Source organism: Mustelus asterias, chromosome 19 (assembly GCF_964213995.1).
Source record: "Mustelus asterias chromosome 19, sMusAst1.hap1.1, whole genome shotgun sequence".
Lineage (NCBI taxonomy): Eukaryota > Metazoa > Chordata > Chondrichthyes > Carcharhiniformes > Triakidae > Mustelus > Mustelus asterias.
Window position 1 is genome coordinate 43,141,554 of NC_135819.1, and position 6,749 is coordinate 43,148,302.

Consider the following 6,749-nt stretch of genomic DNA (forward strand, 5'->3'; position numbering starts at 1 on the left):
TCTGGTGTTGGTTGTGTAAATATTGGACAGGTCGCAAAAAAAACTTTTATACTCGTACATTAATGGTGCAATGGGAAGCTGATTTTAACATCTATCCAAAATGCATCTTTGACAGTGCTGCACTCCCTTCATACTTTGTTGGGGGAACTGTGTACTTACATTATGTGAATAAATTTATGAAATGGAATCTGAAACCACAACCTAGTGACTGAGGCAAACGTGCTGTCATTAAACAAAAGCTGACCTCATTGATCCAATGAGTGTGCAACTTTGGAAACCCCATAATTGGAAGGATACCACAAGCACTGGAAAGGGGCAGTGAAGAATTAAATGGCATCAGAGATGAGACATCATAATTCTGGAGGCTTTCAAAGTTGCTTTTTTGTCACTGGAAAATAAAAGATTGTGCCTAATAAACATTACCAGAATGAGGAAATTGTTCTGAGTTTTAGCAGTGAACAATATTTTTTATTGGTTGCCGAGTCATTAATAAAGGTGCATAGAATAAAGAATTTCATTGAACATATGGAAAGGAAAATCAGTCAAAATATTTTCATAGCTACTCAGTAAAGCAGTCTGTGTTTTAATAATCATCAAGATAAAACATTTGGAATTATTTAAAGGCGACAGCTTAAGTATTTGCAAAGGAAGAATACAGGAAACTATTATATGTTAAAGTTATTATGTGTTGCATCGTCCCTTTAATGCTTTCATCACGTGGTCAGTCCATGACATCATCAGCCACTTAGTGGGCTTTATTCAGTCCCGATCCAGCCATTCTGAAGTAAACAGCGACCTAATAAACCAATGTTATTTTTACTCCCAAAACCTACGTGCTATCACTTTCTATTCTTTCATGCTGCAACAAGTGCTACAAGTATAACAGGATTAAAACTTAACTGGCGACAATGAGCAGATTTTAATTCTGCAACTGAAAATAAGACAAGAAAAATTGAAGTAGTGCTTACCATCAGAAGACAATGGGAAGACCCAACACTGTACAAAATTAATGATAGGTTAGCCAACGGCACCTGACATTGGACTGGTAAGGTTGTGGGCAGAAAATAAGGTCCCTAGTTAATTAAACCACCATCCCAAGGAATTCAGGCTGCAGAGTTTGCAACAACATCTGCAGAAAAGCATGTCTCGAAGAAAAACCTGGATGTATCAAAGAAAAATAAAACAAATTGCACCAAAAGAATATATGCTATAGAGAAAAAAACCCAAGATAAATGAAAACTTAACACAAAAGTCTGATGAATTGAAGTTGAATGTACTATCGATTCAGTGTGAATCATACCGATTTTGGATAATTCCAAAATTGAACGGGAAATCAATCATAATGGAGATTAACACGGACACTTGTGACCCTAATGCCAGAGACTATCTACAAACAATGTCTGAAGCATCTACCCTTCAAGCCAGCAGATGTTACCCTGAGGACCTACACAGAAGAAATAGTGCCTCTTAGAGGATACATTAGCATCAAAGTAGAGTTAAGTGGGCAAACTGCGGAGCTGCTAATCCATGTTGTCCAAGGAAACTTCCCAGTTCTCTCTGGTTCTTGGCTAGAGAAGATAAAGTTGAACTGGAATGCTGTGGACAGATTAAAACATCTTGGAGAAATACAGTTGTGTATTCAAAGATATACTGGGATCAATGAAAATAATTCGTGTCAATCGAGATTAACCAAACAGCCAATGTAAGAATCTCAAGGTCAGAGCAGCACCTTATGCTAAATATCCAAAGGTAGGATCAGAATTGAGGAGACTTGTAGACAGAGGCATCTTAGAACCTGTCATTATCAGTGACTGGGCAACCCCTATAATTCCTGTCATGAAACAGGACGGCATTGTACGTATTTGCCGAGATTTCAAGACAATCCAGTTCTATGTGAGAATCAATATCTATTGCCATTGATTGACATGATGTGGAGTTGCCGACGTTGGACTGAGGTAGGCACAGTAAGTAGTCTCACAACGTGGAGATGCCGGCGTTGGACTGGGGTAAACACAGTAAGAAGTCTCACAACACCAGGTTAAAGTCCAACAGGTTTATTTGATAGCACAGGCCACTAGCTTTCGGACCGCTGCTCCTTCTTCAGGTAAGTGGGAGTTCTGTTCACAAACAGGGCATATAAAGACACAAATTCAATCTTGCAATTTGAAATGAGACAGAACAAATAACTTAAAAATGCAAATCCACCTTCCAAGGCGGAGGTGGAAAGCAAGTATATCCAGAAGCCCATCGAACCTCGTCACTAAGGAAGAGACAGCAAAATGCAAAGCGCTGGATATTGAAACAATGGCTGCCACAGACAAACTCCCCTAAAACTTGGAAATACACAACAGGTGAAGTATAACAGGCCAGGTTGTTTATTGATAGTGCAAGAAAAAAGTGATGGCTATCGGACACGTTAGGACACAAAAAGTGCATCTGGAGGAGGTGTAACTTTAAGAATTATCACCATCAATAGCTGACAAAAAAAATCAAGGTGAAGAGGTTATGATATGAAACTGCTGAAATTAAGGTTGAGGCTAGAAGGCTGTGAAGTGCCTGGTTGAAAGCTGAGATGCTGTTCCTTGACTTTGTGTTGACTTTCATTGGAACAGAGCAGAGGCCTGTGGATGACAAAGTCAGTCTGGGAATGGAGTGGAAAATTAAAATGACAGGTAACCAGAAGTTTGGAATCACATTTGGAGGCAATCATCACAGCAATCACTTGATGGTCTGCATTGGTGTCTCCAGCGTACAGGAAACTGCATCGTGGGCAATGAATATAATATACCAAACTGAAAGAAATGTGAATAAATCACTGTTTTCCTGGAAGGTGTTTGGACTGTAACAAGGGAGGAAAGAAAAGGGCAGAGGTAGCATCGCCTGCGCTTGCACAGGACGTTGTGTGGGATGGGGAAGGCAGGTTGAGATTGGTTGAGGAGTGGAGCAAGGTGTCCCAGAGGGAAAAGGCTGAATGGAGTGAGGATTTTAATGGTATCATCTCACTCGAGCTAGTAAAAATGGTAGATGAATGTAGAGGTTGGTGGGTTGGAAGATCAGGACAAGAGAAAACTTATTGTAGTTCTGGGAGAGAAAGAAGGGATGAGAGCAGAAATTTAGGAAATTAAATGGACATGGTCAAGGGCCCTGTCAACCATTGTGGCAAATCCTCAGTTGAGGAAAAAGAAAGTCTTATTTGCACAAATAATAAAGTCTTATTTCCAGTAGAAAGTTGCATTGTCAGAACAGATGTGATGGAGATGGATAAACTAAGAAATGGAATCCTTTCAAGAAGACAAGTATGAGGAAGTTGTGTGGGATGGGATCAGTGTTGGGGCCACAGCTGTTCTATTTATATATTAACGATCTAGATGACGGGACTGGGGGCATTCTGGCCAAGTTTGCCGATGATACAAAGATAGGTGGAGGGGCAGGTAGTATTGAGGAGGTGGGGAGGCTGCAGAAAGATTTAGACAGTTTAGGAGAGTGGTCCAAGAAGTGGCTGATGAAATTCAACGTGGGCAAGTGCGAGGTCTTGCACTTTGGAAAAAAGAATAGAGGCATGGACTATTTTCTAAACGGTGACAAAATTCATAATGCTAAAGTGCAAAGGGACTTGGGAGTCCTAGTCCAGGATTCTCTAAAGGTAAACTTGCAGGTTGAGTCCGTAATTAAGAAAGCAAATGTAATGTTGTCATTTATCTCAAGAGGCTTGGAATACAAAAGCAGGGATGTACTTCTGAGGCTTTATAAAGCACTGGTTAGGCCCCATTTGGAGTACTGTGAGCAATTTTGGGCCCCACACCTCAGGAAGGACATACTGGCACTGGAGCGGGTCCAGCGGAGATTCACACGGATGATCCCAGGAATGGTAGGCCTGACATACGATGAACGTCTGAGGATCGTGGGATTATATTCATTGGAGTTTAGGAGGTTGAGGGGAGATCTAATAGAAACTTACAAGATAATGAACGGCTTAGATAGGATGGACGTAGGGAAGTTGTTTCCATTAGCAGGGGAGACTAGGACGCGGGGGCACAGCCTTAGAATAAAAGGGAGTCACTTTAGAACAGAGATGAGGAGAAATTTCTTCAGCCAGAGAATGGTAGGTCTGTGGAATTCATTGCCACAGAGGGCTGTGGAGGCCGAGACGTTGAGCGTCTTCAAGACAGAAATTGATAAATTCTTGATTTCTCGAGGAATTAAGGGCTATGGGGAGAGAGCGGGTAAATGGAGTTGAAATCAACCATGATTGAATGGTGGAGTGGACTCGATGGGCCGAATGGCCTTACTTCCGCTCCTATGTCTTATGGTCTTATGGAAATGCAGTCCATGAAACTATGAGAATCAGTAGGCTTATGGTACATATTGGTCAATAGCTTATCTCCAGAAGTGAAGATAGAAAAGTCAAGAAAAGGATGAAGAGTTGAAGATGACCGTATAAAGTTGAGGAAAGTGTGGAAGTTAGAATGAAGTCAGAATGCAAAATGAAGTTTTTCAGTTGATGGCAGGAGCAGGGAATTACACCGATACAGTCATTGAATGTACTAGAAAAATAAGCAAGGAAGACTAGTCCTGGAACATAGAATGTTTCACATATGTCATGGAAAGACAGACATAGCTAGGACCAATATGGGCTCTTATAGCAACCCTTTTTATTTGGAGGAACTTAGTAGAATTAAAAGAGAAGGTGTCAAATTTGAGAACAGGTTCAGCAGGTGGAGTAGTGTATTTGTGGATGGAGACAGGTTGGGCTACCATTAAAAGAAGAAGAGGAAAGCCCTCAGACTGCCTTGGTGGAGTGATTAGACATTCACGGTGAAAAGGAGATGGTTAGAACTTGGAAACTGCTCATGGAGAACATCAGAAAAGTTACAGATTTAAATGGGAAGAAATTGGATAAGGGGAAGAAAAGATGTAGTCAGGATAGGAAGAAATTGTTCCTCATTGTTCCAGAGGAGCAGCTAGAGTGGTGGTTCAAGTGAGGAGAGCTAGTAGGTAAGAGGTATTTTTAACTTACTCTTTTTTTCTGAGTTTTTTTTCTCTAAGGCAGCCGGGAGTGTAAAACCGGAAGTAGGCCCCAGTGAATTTTTTGAGTCGGAGCAAGGGAGGCAGCGAGTGGAATGCGAGACTGCGCAGGCGCCTGACGTCAGCAAGTAGCGCGCGGAAGGTTTAAAAAGCAGGCTGCTCTATCCAGCGGGCAGCGTTGTGAGAGGGAGCAGAGTGGGACGGCTTTAGCTCAAACGGGCTTCGGCGTGAACAGGCAGAGGTGAGGGTAGGTTCTGGTAAGTTGTTTTTGTTTCTTCAGAGTAGAAAGAATGCCAGGCAGGATGTTGGAATGCTTCTCTTGCAGGATGTGGGAAGTCAGGGAGACCTCCGGTGTCCCTGACAACAACACCTGCAGGAGGTCATCCAGCTGCAGCTCCTAACAAACCGCGTTAGGGAACTGGAGCAGGAGCTGGATGACCTCCGGATCATTCGGGAGAATGAGGAGTTTATAGATAGTAGCTTCAGGGAGGCAGTTACGCCAAAGGCACAGAGCACAGGTAATTGGGTTACCGTCAAGTGAGGGAAAGGGAAAGGGCAGGCAGAACAGGGTTCCCCTGTGGCCATTCCCCTCCACAACAGGTATACCGATTTGGATACTGTTGTGGGGGATGCCTTACCTGGGGCAAGCTGCGGCAGCCAGATCTCTGGCACTGAGTCTGGTTCTGCAGCGCAGAAGGGAGGGTGGAAGAAGAGGAGAGCGGTAGTGATGGGGGACTCGATAGTCAGAGGTACAGACAGGAGGTTCTGTGGTTGTGACAGAGACTCCCGGATGGTTTGTTGCCTCCCGGGTGCCAGGGTCAGGGATGTCTCTGATCGCGTGCACAGCATTCTGAAGTGGGAGGGTGATCAGCCAGATGTCATGGTACACATCGGTACCAATGACGTAGGAAGGAAGAGTGAGGAGGTCCTGAAGAGTGAGTATAGAGAGCTTGGTAGGAAGTTAAAAAGCAGGACCCTGAGGGTAGTAATCTCAGGATTGCTACCTGTGCCACGTGCCAGTGAGGGTAAGAGTAGGATGCTTGGGTGGATGAACACGTGGCTGAGGAACTGGTGTAGGGGGCAGGGTTTCAGATTTCTAGATCATTGGGACCTCTTCTGGGACAGGTGGGACCTGTACAAGAGAGACGGGTTACATCTGAACTACAAGGGGACCAATATACTTGCAGGGAGGTTTGTTAGTGTTATTGGGGAGGGTTTAAACTAGATTTGCAGGGGGATGGGAACCAGAGTGCCAGAGCAGATAGTGGAGCGGGGGTGAAAATAAATGATGTTAATAGTTCATGCAAAATCACAAATAGAAGGGTTGTGTGTGGTGGTAATAATCTTCTGAGGTGTGTCTATTTCAATGCCAGGAGTACTGTGGGGAAGGCAGACGAGCTGAGGGTGTGGATTGACACATGGAATTATGACATTATAGCCATCAGTGAAACTTGGCTACAGGAGGGGCAGGACTGGCAACTCAATGTTCCAGGGTTCCGATGTTTCAGACGTGATAGAGGCAGAGGGATGAAGGGTGGGGGTATGGCATTGCTAGTCAGGGAAAATGTTACAGCAGTGCTCAGGCAGGACAGATTAGAGGGCTTGTCTACCGAGGCCATATGGGTGGAGCTGAGAAACAGGAAAGGTATGACCACATTAATGGGGGTGTATTATAGACCACCCAATAGTCAGCGAGAATTGGAGGAGCAAATCTGCAGAGAGAT